Consider the following 20,561-nt stretch of genomic DNA (forward strand, 5'->3'; position numbering starts at 1 on the left):
TGGGTCGAATCCCTCTAAGGTGGACCTGGAAAGTGATTTGTTTAAAAGTTATTTTTATTAACATAAAATGTATCATTTGCCCCAGGGGTATAGGTTATGAATCACCAGCTGGAAAGTGATTTGTTAGGAAAATTTCTAACTTTGCAGGGCTCAACCTTCCCAATTCCAAAGTGGGCTTCGGTGGAAGACAAACACCCACGTTCCCATATTTCGAAAAACAAGCAGCCCCGGCCCCAGGCACCTCCCTGACCCCAGAAGCACGCTTTCTCCCATAAAATGCACACTCTTGTAGAACAAAGCGCTCCAAGTCCACTGGAAAGACTGGTGACGGACGCCTCAGTGCCTCCATGTTGCTGAAGAACTACTAGGGTCTTTGTTTTGTGTCATTTTATTTTTGTGGGGAAACATGAAAGGGAAACAGCCCAGTGATTCATACACGACCTACATAGAGTGTGCCTTTGTCACACCGTGTGGGCGGACGTTGTGACCTTCCTTCCTGCTGATGGAAAGGGAAGACAACTTTCTCCAAGAATGGCAGGTCCAACAAGAGACCAATCCGGTTTCCATTTTGGGGAGTGAGGTTCGTGTCTGTCCGAGCCAGGCATGAGCCCCTTTGTGAAATTTATGATTACAGGATTCACAGCTTGGCTCACCCGTGAAATCCCCAGTAGCCCCCTGTCCTGGAGGGTTGATCTCACTGGGCTGGGAGGAACCTGGACCTGAAGTTGGCTGAAGCCTTTGAGGGTGGAGGGGGTCCGCTGAACAGCCAGACTGATCAGGGCTGAGGGCACAGTGCAGAGATGAGAGACTGGTCATCCTGGGTTCCCATCCTGGGCAAGGCACTTAGCCTGTCTGAGCCTCAGTTTCTTCTTAGTGGGGTGGGCTTGGTAAGAGTAGCTGCCTATCAGACTCACTGGGGAGGCATCAGGGAGATTATGGACAGCAGGTGCTTGGCAGGTCTGGCTAGAATTCCTTATTATCAGCCTGGCACCAAGGTCCCTTGGAGGCACAGCTGCCCCCTCACTGAGAACTCCGGGGAAGCCCAAATAATGAGCCTCTAATTGGTGTCCCTTCCTCTATCTGTAAATTGCCCTGGCGTGCAGCCTTCAGGTGCAGGGAAATTCACTAACTCCCCACTGGCTTGTCCCGCATTCATTCACTCATTCACACATCCATTCTGGCAAAGAATATTTACCAAGCACAGACCACGCTTGCTTGGTGAATCCAGGATGCCCCGTTTCTTCACCTCCGCGTTTCCCTGAAGCTGGGGTGTGCCCCAGTCGTGGTCACAGACACTGTGCATCATTGCCCGCACACCAGGATGTCGAAACATACAGGTTGGGCATAAGCAAGCTTGGTGGAAACTTCCAAGAAGAACAGAGGAACAGCCTTCTGGGAAATTCTGTGTCACAAGTGCTCTTGGGGACGTACAGGACCATCTTGGCAGAAAGACTCAGACACTGGCAACCTGGCGTGGAAAAGCAGTTCAGGAGAGTTGGGTCCATACATGATGACCTTCTAGGAAATACCTTTTCTATCCATTTCACTTACAGCTCCTTTGTCAGGTACACATAAGAGTGGTACATGGTGGCTCTGACACTTGCTGGCTGCGTGAACCTGCACGGGTTATTCGCCGTGCCTCAGTTTCCCCATCTGTAAAAGGGGGCGAAGTTACCTCTTGATACTGCTAGGAGGAGTAAAAGTGTTAGTACCTAGAGGGCTCAGTGCCTGGCTCACAGTACGTATGTGTAAGCGCTCCTTGCTACTACTGTTACCGTCTAAGGAAGACCCGACAGCCCCTGCTTGGGAAGACAGGGCCTCACCTGGGTTTAGGGGCGGCTGGAACCAGGGATAGAATCCCCCAGTTCTCTCTGTCTTCTCTGGGTAGACTGACCATCTTCCCCATGATGTGAGACGAGGCCCCGGCAGCTCCAGACTCCATCCTGTACACCTGTGCCCTGCCTGCCACCCCTCCGGCACCCTGGGGAAGGCACCCATTTCTGGGGTCATCAACGGAGGCCAAGGGAAGGCTGAAGAAGGAACTGTCAGCTCTGCCACGAGCAGGGGCAATGAGGGGAGCAGTGGGGATGGTGCCCCAGGAAAACGCGCACCTTGGGGGCCGGCAGCCAGTCTCCTAGATGTCCACACCAGAGACCTCATTCTACAAAGGAGGACAGCAAACCTCAGAAGGTCTTGTGACTTGCCCAAGGTCGTACACAGCCAGGCAGTGAAAGGTGGGCAATGCATTCTTAGGAGGAACTCCTTCTGCTTCTAGCCCTTGCCCTACATTGTAACATTAGTCCTCATGGCAACCTTCGCCCAGGATCCAGCTCCTTCTGGGTACTTACTGTGTTGCAGGCACCTCTGTAAGCCTCCTACAGACACAAGCAACTCATCTGAACTATCCCAAGCCCATGAGGAAGACACTATCAACCCATTTTACATATTAGGGAAACTGAGGTGCTGAGAAATAAAGTCACTTAGCAAGTGTCACACAGCTAGTAAATGGGAGGGTGAAGATATATAGACCTAAAAAATCAGATTCTCGTCTTTGGGAAGTAGGGATTTTTTTTTTTTCTTTTTCCTTATCGAGGAGAACAAGCCTGTAATTTGTGTAGTTGTATGAACGCACAGGTACTGAGATTTGAATAAAACATTTGACTCGATTAGGACATTCTCCCACCTATAGTCATTCAGCACAGAGAGAGGTTATACACTTACTGCTGTCCTCCTTGGGAGTACAAATTATAGGAAGCCTTCCTGGAGAAGACTGTATAAAGGAGAGAACGTATTTGTTCTCCCCCCCCCCCCATTAATTGTCAAAGTCAGATTATACTTTATACTGAGGTTGTCTACCTGTTTTTCTTATTTAAAAAACACTTTTAAACACTCCTTATTTGCGATAATGGTACATTTAAGGGACACATGGAGAGACGAGTCGTCCAGGGAGGCCCGCCTCGCCCGCGGTGACAGCTTGCGTAACACATACACCAGCGCCACCAGGAAGCTGGCACAGGAGCTCTGCATCGCTCCGGAGGTTTGCCCTCGTTCCACAGGCTGAAGCAGTTCGCCCAAGGCCTCACGGCTTGGAACAGGCCTATCAGGAGCCCAACCTCCCATTTTCCTTCTTCCAGAACTTGGAGGCGTCCAGCCCCTCTTCTCCGAATCCACCATCTGGAGTTTTCTCTCTTCCCATATGGAGGAGTCATCAGAGGCTACAGCCACCTCAATGGCTGCCTGGGGACCGGTCCACCGCCATGGGGTCAGGGGTGGCCCCGGGCTCTGAGAGGGCTGAGTCCCTCCTGATAGTGAATGGCACCTTGGAGCAGGAGCTCACGGCGGGGCTCGGGGGGTGACTGGGAAAGAGCAGGCAAGCCCAGGGGCTGCCCGAGCCCTGCCAGCCTGCTGGAGACAAAGAGCCTCATGTAAGGCCCCTGAAAAGTGGCTGGACCCTGGGGGCACTTGGCTGAATGCTGGGGCCACCTAGAGGCCTCACCCACTGACAAGGTTCTTCCGTAAGAGCAAACTTCAGTGAAACACTCCCTTGTTCCTTGGGATGACCAATTTAGCTAGTTTTCCTGGGGCCATTTTCCACCTGAGCTGCCAGGATTAACTAACTCCCCCACCCCCAGTCTTTTCTAGAACATTCACACAGAGCTCAGTGAGACGGTCTAAAAAAGAAGGCAGGTGGGGTCTTCAGGTGAAGACAGTGTAGGACAAATCCTCTTAGAATCCCATGAAAGGCATCCCCCTGCTTCTCACCTGGGAAGAGGTGAGCAGGCCCCTGGATGAGAAGGCGAGAGTCACTCTGGCCAAAACAGATTTCCTGCAATCACCTGTGGGCTGCTGCCTAAAATTCTAGCATTATCATGTGATCTCTGCTCTGTCTTCACATGGCCTTCCCTCAGTGTCTTTGTCCCTCCGTGTCAAGTTCCTCTCTCCTTTCTTCTACAAGGACACCTTCCATTGGATTTGGGGCCCACCCTAAATCCAGGATCATCTCATCTCAGCACCCTTAATTGAAGTAGATCTGTCCTATTTCCAAAGAAGGCCGCATACACAGGTTCCAGGGTTCTGGGGGTTAGGAGGGGAACACCTCTTTTTTGAGGGGAGGCACAATTTAACCAACTATGGGGAGTAAGGTAGCTAACTTAAAGCGGGGAAGTAGAGGAAAGGCACCTCAGGCAGAGGGAAGAGTGCGCGCAAAGGCACAGACCAGAGACGTTCCAGGAACTGCAAGCGGTTGGGCAGGGTTCGGAAAGGGGGGCCTCCGGGAGTGGGAGGACAGGGGGCCGGTTGTTGAACGGTGCCAGCCTGTCCCCAGCTCGAGTTTGAACTTCACCATGAAAACAATGGGGAGCCACAGAAGGGTTTGCCCGGGTTATTATCTACGTCGTTCGACTCTCCCCCATGTCTCTGAGAGGCCGGGATGCTGTCTGCATTTACACCTGAAAACACTGAGGCTCAAAGAGGAGAAGTCATTTGTCCAAGAACAGACCATCAGGAAAATGTCAGAAATCAGATTCGAAATCGAGCCTCATCTAACCCCTTCAGCGGGAAGACAAACGCGGCAGAGCTCTGCGTGTCCACGTAAGGCTGTTTTGGGAAGGAGGAAGGGGACAGAGGTGGGAGATCGCGGGGACCAAGCTCCATGCCCACCACCCTATCGGAGAACGGTCTTCTGACGCTGGGCCTGGGGGGCGCCATGTTGGTACGCTGAGACCCCGCCCTGCCCACAGCTGATTGGCCCAGCCTTGTGTCACCTGACCCAAGGTAGACCAATCAGACTCCCCCATCCCATGGTGCTCCTGAGTCTTTTCGACGCGGGAAGGTGCCCAGGCACCTGGCTCGGGCGTGGGAGGATGCGCCTCCCGCCTCGGCCTCTGCTCTGGGCTTTGTGTCCTCAGGGAACTTCCCGACGCTCTCGTCACTTCGGTGTCCTGGTCCGAGAGGCAGAGCACTGAGAGCAGCCCGTTCTCCCAGGCTCCTGTGGGACGTCGTGGGATCCCGGCGGCGGAGCGTGTGCCCGAGGCCGGGCCCGCAGGAAACCCGGGCAGGCGGCCGCCCCGCCGGTTGTGTGACCCGCGGGAGGGGACTGGGGCCGTGCGAGGCCGCCAGCCGCCCTGGGAGGAGGAGGAGGAGGAGGAAGACGGAGAAAGCGCGGAGGGCGGCCGCAGGGGTTCTTGACCCCGTTCCAGGACTGGAATCCGGCTGATAAGAGCCTTGGCCGCCCTCCCTGTCCTGAGGTCCCAGGACAGACTCGCGGTGCCCCCGCCCCCACCGGCGCCCGCCGCCCCTGACTCTGGCCGAGGCTGGCATAAGCGGGTTTCTCTTACGTATGATCAAAGCCTGACCCAAACAGAGCAATACGAAACAGCCACCAGAACAGGGGAGGCCTCGGCTGGGACATTCTGGCGAGCCGGAGCCCCCCTCCCCGGAATCCACCGGAACGCCTCTGAACTCGGTGCCAGGGAATTCCTGCCCCAGCCTTGGTTACCACCTCCAGAAACCAGGCCAGGGGTCCCGTGGGGCAGCCACCAAGGGACATGCATGTGATCCGCCGCCCCACATTCCACACCCACACCTCCTGCTCCAGAAGGGCAGGCTTCTGGCAAGTTCCATATTCAACCCAGGAACTTGTTGAACAGGTGCCTTGAGGTGGGAGAGTGCCAGGCCCATGAGGCACTACCCAGCCAGGCCCAGGCTGGAGAATGTGCGAAAGCGGAGTAAGTTGGGGTCGTCGTTTCCCGAGTACCTGCCAGGATGAGCGCCTACTGCATCCCCTGCTCAGCCGGCGGGCGGGCAGGATGCCGCCGTCTGCGTTGACAGCAGAAGGAATTGAAGCTTGGATATCACTGGCTTCTTACTCATGTTTATCCAGTTACTACATGTGGGAGACAGAGTTTTTTTTTTGTTTTTTTTTTTTTTAACGTGAAATCAGCAAGATTTATCATTAACACCTTCACATAGAAACAAGGTGTAGAAAAATGGTGTAAAGAACCTCTTGGGACTTAGTATCCAGCTATCATTGTTTCGCCAAACCCTCAATTTTTTTTGCAAGGGCAGAGACTGGAGTATTTTAAAGTAAATCCTGGATACCCTACATATCACCTATGAAGGGTCCAGAATGCGTCTCGAACAGGTGAGGATTTTTTATTTTTAAACGTACCCATATGCTCATCGTCACAAGACCACTGGTTGGGAAAGTTCGTGTTGGAAGCACCCCCTCCACGTGTCCTGGGAGGACACAGACAGTCCCAGCCCAGTCCTGTGCTCCCAAGGTGGGCAAGTTCACTGGAGCAGCAGTTCCCAAAGCAGGGTTCCCCAGGCCAGCAACATCACTAGGGAACTCTTTAGAAAGGCAGATTCTCAGGCCCAGTCCCCGCCCCTCCTGAGTCAGAGACTCTGGGGTTGGGCAAGCCATCCCAACCTGTGTGTTTGAACACCCCCTCCCTGGGACTCTTGAGGCCGGCTCCAGCTCTAGAACTTCTGCTCTAGAGAAAGACGGACAGCCCACGGAAGTGATTCCCCATACTTGCCTTTTGTCCGTTTACTATTCATGCGGGTTCTAACTCCTGCTCCCAAAGGATGCTGAGGGGCCGGCCCTACGTGGTATTGTTTTCTGGTTAGATCTGGCCACGCTGGAGCCCGATGGTTAGTGGGTGGGGTCTGGCTCCTCCCCTACTTCCTGGAAACCCTGAGCCAAAGTGTCCTCATCCGGACACTGCGCAGCTGGCGGCACGTGCCTCCCGGGCTGGCTGTGAGAAGGGCAAAAGGTCAAGTATAGAAAGCACCTAGAATTTTCCCCGGGGCCCAGCGAGTGTTCTTACCAGACACGGGCGGCAAGGCCAAGGTGAGAGGAAGGGGAGCCTGATTCTCAGGGGCAAAGCTGGGGATGGGCCTCTGGGGAGGTGTGAAGGAGCTTGGGGGGGCTGCTGGGAAAAGCAGGGAACCCCCCTGAGGCGGGGAGGCTGCAAGGCAGTGACGTGGCAAGACATGGAGGGGGAAGGAGCTCACGGTTGCCTCGGGCGATGGGCTCCCTAAAGTCCCAGAGAGAGGATGGGAGGGGCCCGCCCCGCTCTATGAGTTTCGATGCCTCTGGGAGACTCCGGGCCTCCAGGGCTGAGCAGGGAAACAGGGACAAACAACCAAGGGGGGGGGGGGGCTCTGGATTCCAGGAAGATTGAGGGCCAGGCGGCGGGGGCTGGGCTCAGAGCCAACACCCAGGACAGTCGCCCCGGGTGTGGTTGTCCCTCAGGCTTGGAAACACGAGTTACATACCGTTAATTTCAAGAGGACAGACTCCTGGACCTACGTTTAACTGAGAACTCGAGCAGAGTGATGGAAATCTAGTCTCCTTGTCCGCGCACGTGAGAGGAGTCACAGCACTTAGCCTATGAGAAGCGGGAGGGAGGTGCACAGTCAGGCCGAGCTCTGGAGCAAGACAACCGACCCACGTGTGGCCGTGGCGGAAGTTCACAGTGTGACCTCCCGGGGACCTCAGTACCTCCCCTTCACCCGTCCTGCTGACCCTCTGCAGGCCTCCAGTCTGTTCTTTGTACTTAGGACTCCGTTGCTATTGTTGTTGTTTTTAATTCTACATGTGTACGAAATCATATGGGATTTGTCCTTCCGTGACTGACTTCACTTAGCACAGTGTCCTCCAGGTCCATCCACGCTGTCGCCCATGGCAGCACGACGCCCTTCTTCCCGCCGAGTAAGAGCCCACCGCGTGCGCACACCACACCTTCAGTGCCCACGTGCCTGCCGACCGCAGAGTCACGGCCACGCCCAGACTGTGGCAAATCGTGTTCTAATAAACAGGGGTGCACAGATCTTTTCAAATTCCTGCTTCTTTTTTCTTTGGGTAAATACCTAGAAGTGGAATTACTAGACCCTCTCATCCTTCTCTTTTTAATTTTTTGGGGAGCCCCGGGCTGTTTTCACAGCGGCTGCACCAGTCGGCGCTCCCTCCAGGCGTCTTCCCTGCCTCCACATCCTCGCCAGGCCTGGTTTCTTGTCTTTTCGATACCAGCCTTTCAGTATATGTGCTGCCGAAGCGAGCACAACGATACCAGCCTTTCAGACAGGCGTGCGGTGGGATCTCGTCAGACTTTTGTATTTCCCTGATGATGAGCGATGTTAAGCGTCTGTTGGTCATCTGTGTGTCTTCTTTGGAGAAATGTCTATTCAAGTTCTCTGCCCATTTTTAAAATCAGATTGTTTGGTTCTTGCAGTGTTACAGGAGTCCTTTATGTATTTGGGTGTTAACCCCTTATGCAATACCCAAATATTTTCTGCCATTCACTAGGCTGCCTTTTGTTTGGTTGATGGTTTCTTTCACGGTGTAAAAACTGTTTAGTTTGATGTAGTCCCGCTTGTTTATTTTTGCTCAGGAATTTCATTTAGAAAGTACATTTAGGGGCGCCTGGGTGGCTCAGTGGGTTAAAGCCTCTGCCTTCGGCTCAGGTCATGATCTCAGGGTCCTGAGATCGAGTCCCACATTGGGCTCCCTGCTCGGGGAGGGGGGCTGCTTCTCCCTCTCCCTCTGCCTTGCCTGCTGCTTGATCTCGCTCTCTCTCAAATAAATAAAATCATAAAAAACCTTATATTTGCTATAAAAATCTATGAACCTATCCATTAAAGTCTACATTTCAATTCGTGAGCTCACCAAATGTTTTTAAAAATTTAGTGGATCTTCTTTAGAGGATATTGAGGAATCACCGTGTTGTCTAGAAAACTGGTCAAGGGCAGGCAGGCATCAAGCAGCGAATCTGCCTTTCCCGTCCTAGTGGGCAGCCTGCCTGGAGACGAGGGAAAGCATCTCTTTCGGAAAGTACTCCAAGTGATACTTTGAAGCAAATGTTGGGATTAGAATATTACAGTTTTGCCCAGTGAATTCGTGAATCTAGACGTTCAGAGCCAGAGAGTCCCAGCATCACAAAAAGAGACAACCTGGCATCTGGACAGGGGGATGGCGCCTGATCCAGCCTTGGATCACAATCACCTTGCCAGTTTGCAGCGAGGTCGAGGACAGAACATCCAGAGCTGCACTTGGAGTGTGAGATCTGCCAAATCCAGGTGGCGGGGGATGCTAGAGGCCACACGGCCTGGGTCCCCCAACAGGTAACTTGTAAAGGGTGGGGAATTAGATGGAGTGGAAGGTTGCAAAATGGCTCCTAAAGCTGTCCATGTGACCGATGACCTCATGTAGCAAAAGGGACTCTGCAGGTGTGCGCAAGTTAAGGATCTTGAGAGAGGGAGATAGTCCAGATGGGCCGAAGGCAATCAGGAGGCCTTGTAAAATGGAAGCAGGAGGGGCAAAACGAAGGTGAAGCAGCTTGAGCAGCAAGGCTTGACCAGCCATTTCTGGATTTGAAGATGGAGAGAGGCCTCGGCAGCGGAGGAACGCAGCGGCTACTAGAAGATGGAGGAGATAAGAGCCTGTGCTGTTCCCTGAGCCTCTGGGAAGAATGCAGCCCTACCAGCCCCCGGATTTCAGTCCGGCGGGACTGTTTCAGACATTTGACCTCTGGGACAGTGAGGAGTCAATTTGTGTCATTTTAGGCCACCAAGCTCGAGATGGTCTTTTACTGTGGTGACTAGAAATGAATGCAGATAGGAAACCTGAGGGTTCGAGAAATTCGAAGGACACACCAAGTTAGCAACACGCCCAAGACCAAAGCAGAGTGGCGGGTAAGGAAGCCATGAACATGTGGACGTGAAAAGTCGGGAGAGTGGGCACCTCTGTGGGGTGAGGCTGCTGCTCTCGGCGGAGGGTCCTGGGCAGGGTGACCATGTCCCACTCTCTGTCCCTGCTGGCTGGTGGCTTCTGGGGCTTCCCCTGATAAGCATTCTTCAAGCCGCACCTTGGTTTTGTGTGGTTCTTTAAGACTGTCGTATTTTACACTTAAGGTAACCGTGATAACATTTGCGAGATGGCTTGGCAGCAGCGTGGAATCGGACCTTCGTCGGCAGCCACCACAGATGCGCATTTTCTCCCGCCCGACCTTGCCGAGTTTTCTCCTGCCAGCAGCCCGGGAAGTGGAACCGAGCGGAAGGCAAAACAGGTCAGCCGAGCTCATGACTCTCAATGCGCCCAGGAACGGGGTAGAGTGGACTTGTCAGTGCATGGAACACGGTGGCGAGGGGAGGATGGTCTGCACGTGTCCCTGTGACCTCAGTGCCCCTGCCCCAGCTGCCACTCTCCGTGGTGGGGACGGTGGTCTTGTGCTGTCGCCGCAGGTTTCCTGGCAAGACGGTGCCCTGGGTGCCCAGCACGGCGACGGGCTCCACGAGGCCCTGTTCTTGGTTCCTTTCCCTCCTCCCCCGCTTCACTTCCCTGCTCCCTCGGCCAAGGTTTTCCCCCCCCCCCCCATACACCACTTGCTCTCAAACAGGTTTGCTTCTGGGGAAGCCCAAGGCAAGACACTCAGAGAAGGTTTTACCAGACGGGAGGAGGTGGTTAGTGGACAACACCCGGATGTAGACAAGGCCTGTGGCTGTTTACCTGGCTTCTGCCCAGGTCTGGCGCCATCCCGTGCCCGGCTACACCACCAGCCCCTGCTGTGTGGAGCTATCTGGTGGGCAGACTGGTAGGGTCTGCACGGGCACCCGTCCCCCGCCCCTGGAGCATCTGCTAATCCCAGGCGCTGTGCAAGTGCCCTCTCCTGGACTATGCATCCCCCACTTCTCCCCGCCCAGACTCCCCTGCACCACCTCCTCGGGAATCTTCCCTGAGCTTCTGGCTAGACTGTCATGTGCCCCTTTGGGCCCCTGCAGGGTCCTGCACGCTGTGACATTGTGGCGTGTGCCATGTGGTTTTGCTCCTTCTCCCCCAGACCCAGAGCTCTTAGAGGACAAGGACTCTGTGTCACCACCCCCCCCCCGCCGGTGCAGGCACGTAGTAGGTCGTCAATGTTGGATTTTTGAGTGGGTAAATGATTAAGCGAATGAACGAGTCTCTGCGTGGCGGCTTGTGGCGTGGCGGTTCTGCGGGCAGGTGCTCACATCCAACTCCCAGGACACCAATTCCCTCTTCTAGCTGTGGGCTGGGGTCAGATGACTCAGCCACGCCGGGCCCTGCAACTGGCAAAGATCCGCAGGTTCTGAATGTTAGAGGGGAAGCCCCTGACGCTGAGAGAGGGGAACCCCGGAATGGGGAAGACGGATCCCACGGGGTCTGGGTGGGGAACGAAGCAGGGAAGTCAGTGAACAGAAACAGCAGGAGAGAAAAAACCAGGACGGGGGATGCCGGGTGACAAATGTGGGGCACCGTTTCTTTTAGTTTTTGAACTTTTTGTTCTGAAATGATCTCAGATTCGCAGGACGCTGCAGGAACTGTGCAGAGAGGCCCTGTGCTCCCCTAACTCGGGCTCCCCAGCGGCTGCGTCTCATGTGGCTCCACGCTAGGTAGCTGGTGGCTTCGGCCCCACATGCGTCAGGGCCGGGAAGTGCGGCTGCAGCTCAGCTGGGAGGTCTCCAGCCGTCCGATCCCACGCCTAGATGCCCGCACACACCACCTCAGTCAACACACGGACCCGCTTCTCCCCACAGACACCCCCTTCTCCTACCCGCGAACGCACCCACCCTCCTCCCCACCAGCCTGGAGCCCACTCAGCGGCTCTCCGTCTCCCTGACCCTGGGCCGGTAAGAATGTTCTAGAAGCCGAGAACCGAGAGACCGTATAGCTTGTGACTTTTTCAGATTTGCATATGTTCATCACGAGCTTCTCCAGGTCGGCCTGTGCGCTCGCCGCGCCCACCTCTCTCTGCCTCCCCCTCCTTCAGCCCTGAAAGCGGCAGGGCGCCCTTCCAAAAACGGACGGACGTTCTCTGACCAGGAAATTCACACCGTAAAACACCATTATCTATCTGCACTCCTGCTTCAAGTCCACGGATCCTTCCCCTCGGGTCCTTTAGAGCAAAAGATAGACTTTTTTTCCCCCCCGAGACCCAGGATCCGATCCAGAATCCCAGTGACATTTGATCATTAATACTCTTCAGTGTCCTTGGATCTGCAGCCTTCCATGGCCTTTCCTGGTCTTCCCCAAAGCTGACATTTTCGAGGAGTCCCAGTCAGTGGTTTCCTTGGGTCCCCGTCACTCTGGGGGTGATATTTCCTCACGCTAGTATTCACGGTGTTTTGGCAGGATACCCAGCAGCGAAGTGCACTTCCATGAGGGGGCGTCACATCCAGGGTCCTGCTGTGTCATGTCTCTGGCTGGTCCCTCAGTTCGGGTGAGGTCAGCCAGCTTCCTCCCCTGTAACGGCACAGGCTTCCCTCTGTAACGAATAAGGATCCTGCAGGGACATGCTGCCAGACTGCGTCACTATCTTGTTTCTCGTTAAGCTTTTATCTGCTTTTGTTTAAATTTTAACAGAATTTTTTATGGAAGCAAAATTTATACCAAAGTACACAGAGTGCTCAGTGAAGAACATTTTAATGAGGTGCAGGGGTGGGGGGATGCTTCCTGGGGAGGGGCTCAAGCCTGGGCCCGAATGGAGGGAATAGGAGTCCTTGTCTGGGCCTGGGGCAGGACCCCCAGACCCCGGAGGCAGGGTGCGGCTGGCAGCGGCTGGCAGAAGCCAGTGTGAGAAGCATGAGAAGTCTCGTGCTGTTGTGACGGCTCCCAAGGTTCCTGAAGGAGACCCCATGGGAAACAGAAGTAGGGGAGTGGGAAGAAGAGGCAGGGGAAGCTGACAAAGGGTGTGTGCTAGGCTTAGGCACCCCTGTGAGCAGCCAGATCCCAGATCCCAATCCTTTGGGAGGGTCCTGGGAAGCTGCCAGAATGGTCCTCACGGCTCTCCAAGGCCGGGGGCCTTAAGCCCGAGTTCTGGCTCAGCCAGAATAAAACCCTTCATGCCTAGAGCCACAGTGAGCAAGCTTCCCTTAGAGGTGGGTGCCCGCAGCGTCCACTCTGCTCAGCCCAGGCTGGGGGGCCTTCAGGAGGGGAGCGGCACACTCGGATGTTTGTCTATTTTTGCAAAGTCACCGAGAATGTGGCACAAAGAACTGAGTATGGGAGCCAGATGGGAGTCGGAAGACCATCACCTCTCTGTTCTTTAGCAACGGGCGTGTCCAAGACCCTGCTGGAGTTCTGACCCTCAGGAAAAGAGCCCAGGTCGGCCGCACCATGCCAGGAAAGGAAGATTCTCCCCCACTCTAACAGCTACTTCACTGAGGGCTCCCCCACCCCCGCCACCTACCCTCAGGCACAACGTCACTTGGGAACCCCAGGGCCCTAGGAGTTTTCAAAGGGAGTTACCGGAAACTTTTAACTCTATTATATGAAAAAGCCAGTAGAAATTGTTCATTTAACTTCCGATCAGGTTTCCCAGTTTAACTACGTATAAACTCATTCATTTTCCATTCAGTAAACACGCACACAGTGTCTTCTTTTAATATACCTCGTTATTGAGATAAAATGCGTGTAACATCAAATTCACCATTTCCGCCGTGAATGTGCGCACATCAGCAGGTTTTATTCTATTCACAAGTCCGGTGACCATCCCTCTACTTTATTCCAGAAAATTATCATCACCCCAAAAAGAAATGCCATCATCTCCAAATTTCCGTTTCTTCCAGGCCCTGGCCGTCACTAGCGTGCTGTCTGTCTATCTGGATTTGCCCGTTCTGGCTGTTCCGCAGGCATGGAGTCTACGGTTGGGGTCTGCGGTGTGTGGCGTTTGGGTCCACCTGCTTTCACTTGGCACGTTTGCCTGGTTCGTCCAGGTTGAAGCGTGGCCACTCTTCTTGCCTTTTTTAAGGCCGAATACTGTTCCATCGGATGGGCGGCCGCATCCTGTCCACCCCTCACCGCAGGTGGGTGTCTGGGCTGCTCGTGCTCTGAACCTTCTTTGAAACTCACAAATGTAGTAACAGGCCAGGAGTGTGTGGGATCCGCGGGGTGGGGGGACGCCCCTGCCTCCGCATCTCACCTGCTCCAGGGATCTGGAGGGGCCTCTCGGGAGAAGCCACAGTCAGTTAAAACCTGAGCCGGTGTTAGCGGGGCGAGGGTTTGGAGTGAAGGGTCTGCTGGAGTGTTCTTGGTGGAGGCTGGGGAGGAGATGCCTTTGCCTGGGGCCCAGGAGAGGGGCCTGCTCGGGGAGGTGGGGAGAGAGCCAGGGGCCAGGGCTTGGCGGCCCGGCCGTAGTAAGAGTCAGGCCTTCGAGGAGAGGTGCGGGAGCAGGGGGCGGCTGAAGCAGGTGTGAGCCTCAGAACGATATGGGGGTGGGGCGAGGGGAGCTCACCGCTGGGATTGAGGGCTTTTCCGGGATGCCCGGGCTGTCAGTGTTAGAGCTGGGAGCACCCCAGCCAAACGTGGGTGCTCACCTCTGCGTGACCATGGGGAGTGAAGCCTGATGAGTGCACATATGGAAGCCCTTGGGCGTTTTTTGCCTCGGACTGAAATTCTCTGACTCTGGGTGATGGGTCTGGGTGCTTTTGAATTTTTTAAAATATTTATTTATTTTAGAGAGAGCAGGGGGGAAGGGCGGAGGGAGAGGGAGAGAGAATCTCAAGCAGACTCCACGCTGAGCATGGAGCCCGATGCCTAGCTCAGTGCCATGACCCTGAGATCGTGCCCTGACCCACTTAACCAGCTGAGCCGGCCAGCCGGCCTGCTCTTGAATTTTTTAAAGGAGAGTAGATTCTGAAGGAAAGTCAAATTTCCGACTGTAAGTCAGTCTGAAAAAGCAAAACTGTAGAGATGGTGAAAGGATCAGTGGTTGACAGCGGTTTGGGGGGAGGGGGCTGGAACACGGGAGTTTTTAGGGCAGTGAGGCCTCTGTATGATACCGTGATGATGGTGCGTTCCTGACGTTCCACATTTGTCAGAATCCACAGAATATACACCACCAAGAGCGAACCCTAGTGCATATTATGGACTTGATACACAGGAATCTCCTCTTTCACCCGTAACATGCATATGGAACCTTCTAGAAGATTCCATGACTCTCACTGCCCAAGATCATTCCTTCCTCTTCTGGAAATCTCTTGGCAAATAGCTTTGTTCCTGTGCCAGGTCTGAACAATTGTAGGTAAGAAAAGTGATAAGGGCCAGAGCTCCCAGGCCTGTCCCAGCCAGCAGAGAGGTGTCACCCTGTGTGTGAGCGGCAGCGTCCGCCACGGGCGTGTGGGAGGAGGAGCGAGGGCAGCTGTGCCATGTGTTTACCTGTTGGGATTAAGCAAGTCCCAGGGCACACTCTTTTAGCACCTGGCGTCCTGTTCCATGGGGCTGTCCCGGCTCCCTCTTGCAGAAATGAAGTCCCTCGGGAGCCCAGAAATGCTCACGGCTGTGGGACGTGCTCAGCCAACGTCCCTCCTTTCAGCAAATGACTATGGAAGAAGTAACAAGGAGAGTGTGATATGAGCGGTGCCCAGAAATTGGCTGTGTGTGTGTGTGACTACAGTTGTGGTACAAAGGTGTGACTTGTCTCACACAAGCGGGTCTCACTGCGGTAACACAAGTCGAGCACATTTTCACCCCAGGCCTTGGCTCTGGACCTTCTGTCTCTGCATGGAAGACTGTCCCAGTATTCACGTCTGATCCTCTTCCCCCGGGGGCACGGGGTGTGGGCAGGACCCTTCTCTGAAGGCTCCAGGGGTGAGTCCTTCCTCACCTCTTCTGGCTCCTGGTGGCCCCCGATGTTCTCTGGCTCAGGGCTGTGCCTCCTACCTCTGCCCCATCTTCCCGGAGCTTTCTCCCTGGGTCTGTGCTTTTCTTCCTCTGTCTCTATCTCTTTTCTAAGATTTTTACGAAGTTATTTTTAAGTAATCTCTACACCCAAAGGCCAAGAGTTGTACTCTCCACTGACAGAGCCAGCTGGGACCCCCGCCCCCTTGAATCTTATAAGGAAGGACACCAATCACTGGACTTAGAGGACATCCAGTTCATCTGGAGATCCTTAACTTTATGACATCTTCAATGATTGTCTTTCCAAATAAGGCTACACACACCGTTTCTGTGGGTTAGGATGTGACACATGCCTTCGGGGTGGGCTTACTCAACCCCAACATTCATTGTCTGACTCTATGTTACACATAGATGTATGTGCAGCCTGTCACACCTACTAGGAGAGAAAATACAGGAATAGTCCTTTGTGTTCAGGGGTCCACGGCCACGTAACAGGTGCTTAAAACTATTTGCTGAATGAATGAAAGTAGCTTTCCCTTCCTAAATTCCGATGTCTTCATCTATAAGATGATCATGTCGTTGCCTGTGTGCATGGCCATTAAAGAAACAAACTGAATTGAGGGTTTGCGAACAGAGCCATAACTTCCAACTCATTCTTAAAATCAAATGCTCACCCACACGCACGCACACGCCACCTGATACTCTTTGTATGGTGTACCCTTTCGGAAAAGGATGTCTTCAAAATGCCAACCTTATAATTTGTGAGGGAGGTTTATTACTAAATAAGTTTCAGGTGCCTCGGGATTGCATCACCTCTTTCCAATGGAGTGTATTGTTGGGAGATAATTTACGGACATGAAATGACACCACTTTCATATAGTGAGCGAGAGTTGAAGGGCGGGACCTCATTGTTGAAGGTGCCCAGAGCAGATATTTCAGGAAAGGCTGGATGCTTTGGGCTGAGTCCTGCCCTCAATTCTCAGTACCGGCCAAAGCATGGGCATCGCTGCGAGAGCTACAGGCTCAGAAAGTTTCCCAGCAAACCATCTTGCAGGACTTGATTCCTTCAGAGTGCCCTCTAGAATTTGCCCAGCTGAAGGCAGACAGAAAATTCTTGAAGGAAATCTTCAAATTCTTGAAGTCAGTGGTGATCATCGTGAAATCCAAACAAAAGGACAAAGCTAAGGAGGAATGGACGTTGGAAAACAAACAAAGGCTATAGAGAGCAGGGGTGATTCTGGGGCAAAGTGGGGAACTCACGGCAAGAACCACAAGGCAAAAAATTGAGGTTTTTGTAATCAGATTAAATTACTACGGTTATGAAAAAAAAAAAGCAAAGGTTAGAAAAAGAAAAATGAAAAAAAAAAAAACTCCATTGTAAAAGAAATCAAAACAGAGAGTATAAATATTTGTCTCTATTTCTGAAGTGCTTTCAAATTCCTGATAGGATTTTCGGTGGGATTTTTTTTTCTTTCTTTCTTTCTTTTTTTTTTTTTAAATTTTAGATTTTATTTATTTATTTGACAGAGATCACAAGCAGGCAGAAAGACAGGCAGAGAGAGAGAGAAGGAAGCAGGCTCCCCACTGAGCAAAGAGCCCGATGTGGGGCTCGATCCCAGGACCCTGAGATCTTGACCAGAGCGGAAGGCAGAGGCTTAACCCACTGAGCCACCCAGGCGCCCCTTTCAGTGGGATTTTATTCTGAAATCCAAGTAAAAGATGACAGCAAATAGCAGAGTGCTTGCCTCAAAATGATACCATTTAAAACTGATACCAAATAATATGTGAATGAAGATGGTGGAAGTCAGTCTAATGGTAATAACTGTAGCAATATAGACATACTGCATTTCCCCATAAATGCAAATAATCTCAGGTTAAGAATAAATTGCAAGGGGCACCTGGGTCGCTCTGTCAGTTGGCAGCTAGCTGCCTTCAGCTCGGGTCATGATCCTGGGATCCTGGGATCGAGTCCCACATCAGGCTCCCTGCTCAGTGGAGAGCCTGCTTTTCCTCTCCCTCTGCCTGCCGCTCTGCTGTGCTCTCTCTCTATCAAATAAATAGATAAAGTCTTTAAAGAATAAATTTCAAGAACTACAGTTTACAAGAGAGACACACAAACACCAAATAAATATCTGGGGGGCATTTAACATGTTACAGGAACATTATCTACCATGGTAGACGCCAATAGTCCCCTGCTCTCACAGAGTTTACAGTCTAGGGGGAAATGAAACAAAACAGCTAAAAATGAGATGCCACGTTTAGATCATGCAGACTTAACCGTGGAGAAGAAACAGTGGCAATGGTAATTATACAAAGTGGAATTTAAGGAGTATGTTTTAATGAGATACAGGAGGTATTAAGCAATTACAAGAGTCATCATAAACAGGTAAATGATATGCACTAACCAACTGGGAAGCATAATACAAAAAGCAGAAATTCAGACAGACGAGGAAACGAATGGACGGGAAAACAATTAGGGAAATTTTAAACTCTTCATTTTCTTCCCATGTCAGATCAAGCAGTTGAAAGTAAGGACGTGAACAATGTGCCTAGAAAGTTAGAATGAATAGATACAAAACGGATTTGCAGGAAGAGCGCAGCTTATCAATACCCTTACAAAGAACATACCAGCTTTTCTAGTGCCGTTGAAATATTGACAAAACTGTGTAAAATACAGGCACAAAGTCTCAGCACAATAAGAGAATTAGCTGGCTGGTATGCGGGCTGATCACAGTGCAATGAAAACAAAAATCGAACTTAAGCCTCAAGGTATCCATTCAGTGGCTTCCATCATGTAACTCTAACTGCTTTCTCTGTGGTCCGCTCCATTTTTGTTTTTCATGCCAACAGGTCCAGGTCTTCCGCAACGTCCTCCACCCAGAACTTCCTTCCTGAATGCTCTGGGTGTTCTTAAACCTGATCCACGAGTTCTAGCCTTGACATCTCCGAGCTGGAACAGAGGCCTCTGTGAGGGGACACAAGAGGGTGGGCTTAGAGGGAAAGGCACTTGGCCAACGCATCCCTCCCTGCTCTTGGAGGCTGCACCGCCTGCAGAAACCACGCCCGATTGATGCCCTTGGGAGAACATGAAGTTCTATGCCAATAAGACATTCTTCCTCCCTGGATCCAATTCTGTCTCAAAATCTCGGCATGCCACTTGGAAAGGACCCAAGAAAAAAGTGAGCTGAGTTCCCGTGTATCTTTTATATTAGTAATAAAATTTCCTGGAGATCTACTATGTCAGGGACTAGACAGTACTATTAGGATCTCTACCTATGGAAACATTACAGGACGTACAGTGGGTTCCCTGTGTCCCCCCTGAGCTCGCCCAGACCTTCTCTCCATCCTCCTGCCTTCTCTTTCGGATTCCCAGCCCAAGAGTCTGCATCTGTGGCTTCCATTCCGTTTCCCTTCACCAACGTTCTCAGCTCCATACAGCTACCTTGTCTGGGTATCTGCTCCCTCCTCTTGCCTTCCCAGCCTTGGATGGCCGCAGTTTCCCACCGCTGCTAATCTGGGGCAGCTGAGCAGTCCCTTCGTGCTCCTCTGCAAGCCTGCCCACACCTCTGTAAGCGGCATGGCTATCAAACCCTCCCCCACCACTCAGTGTGAAGGTGCCACCTGCTTCCTGCTGGGACCCTGTTCAGGGGTTGGTAGTGCCATCCCCCTTCTGTGGATGAGTAAACTGAGGTGGAGAGAGGTGAGGAAAGTTGTCCAAGGCCATGCACTTGGAAGGAACAAGGCTGAGATTCAAGCCTGGACTGACCCATGTCAGCATACTGCTTTTTCTATTATTTCTAGCTTTTGTTGCAATTGGTGGAGTCAGGCAGTGTGATGCTGGGAGCCTGTTTTCTTTTGGTCAAGGGACAAGAGGCAGGAGAAACAAGAAGGGCCGCCAGGACAGCCTGTCAGATGAAATGGAGCCGAGGTAGCCACGTGGTGGGGAGCAGTTGAGGTAGGTGGCCTATATTCGCTCAAAAAAAGACACTCATGTCATGCTCTACAGTTCTTATCATCCAGAAGCCCACTCTATAAATAAGGACTCTGAGGCACAGAGGAGAGACACGGCCTTCCCCAAAGCCACCTCCCTACTAAGTGGTGGGGCTTGTTAGGGATTCCAGTGCCACGCGGAGCCAAAGCCCCTTAGAGTTTCAAGACACCCACCTGGGGGGCACCTTCCCCATCTGCTCTGGGAGCCAGCTGAGTCCAGAAACTTCCCTGTGATGTTGGTGATAGCACCAGCACACCCTCCATTTCACTGTGAAGGAGTGCTTCCCTCCTCAGGGAAATGTCACAGGCCATTTCACGGGGGGTATGTTAAAGCTTGGAAATGGAAGACGCCTGCCCGCCCCAGGTCCCATGATTAACAAGTGCAGGAGCCCATTCTGCAAACGAGAATGAAGGGCTCAGAGGTTCTCCAAGACCCACGGATTCCCAAAGGCAGCGGGGTGCTCCGGCCCTCCTCCCGGCCCTGGCGTGCACTCCCAGGGCCCTCCCTGGGGGTGAGATCTTAGCCTTCTCCTTCAATTACAGACAAGCAACCACGGCTCATAGGGGCCACGTGGCTGGTGCCGAGCCGCGCAGCTTCGGTAGGCGTGTGACTCCGCTCGGTCCGCGGTGCGCCCGGCGTGTTAGCATGGACCGCACTCCGCTGCCCCCCAAGAACCACGGGCGCTCGTTACAGTCCTGCTCCCCGGCCAGCTCCAGACCCGGGTGGCGCAGGGTAAGGCGAGGTCCGGGAATCCGCATTCTCCGCCCGCGTTCGCACGCCCACCTCCAGCCCGTCCCTCGCTCCAGGTGATTCTTCGGGTCTGGCCAGATCGGGAAGCAGCCGCAGCTGTCGACGCCGCGCTAAGTCCGCGGCGGGCTCCCGGGGCGGGGCCAGGTGCGCCAGGTGCAGCCGGGCGCGCAGCTCCGCCCCGGG

General features: G+C 53.2%; 1 long non-coding RNA gene across 1 annotated transcript; it reads right to left on the reverse strand.

Moving 5' to 3' along the window:
• Positions 1–17,946: 17,946 nt before the first annotated feature.
• On the reverse strand, positions 17,947–20,498 carry LOC123391001. Its single transcript, XR_006605634.1, has 2 exons — positions 20,412–20,498; positions 17,947–18,602 (listed from the first exon to the last, which is right to left on the reverse strand). It is a non-coding gene; the product is annotated as an uncharacterized LOC123391001 (long non-coding RNA).
• Positions 20,499–20,561: the final 63 nt, after the last annotated feature.

Source organism: Mustela putorius, unplaced genomic scaffold (assembly GCF_011764305.1).
Source record: "Mustela putorius furo isolate JIRA1106 unplaced genomic scaffold, ASM1176430v1.1 tig00000174_pilon_pilon_pilon, whole genome shotgun sequence".
NCBI lineage: Eukaryota > Metazoa > Chordata > Mammalia > Carnivora > Mustelidae > Mustela > Mustela putorius.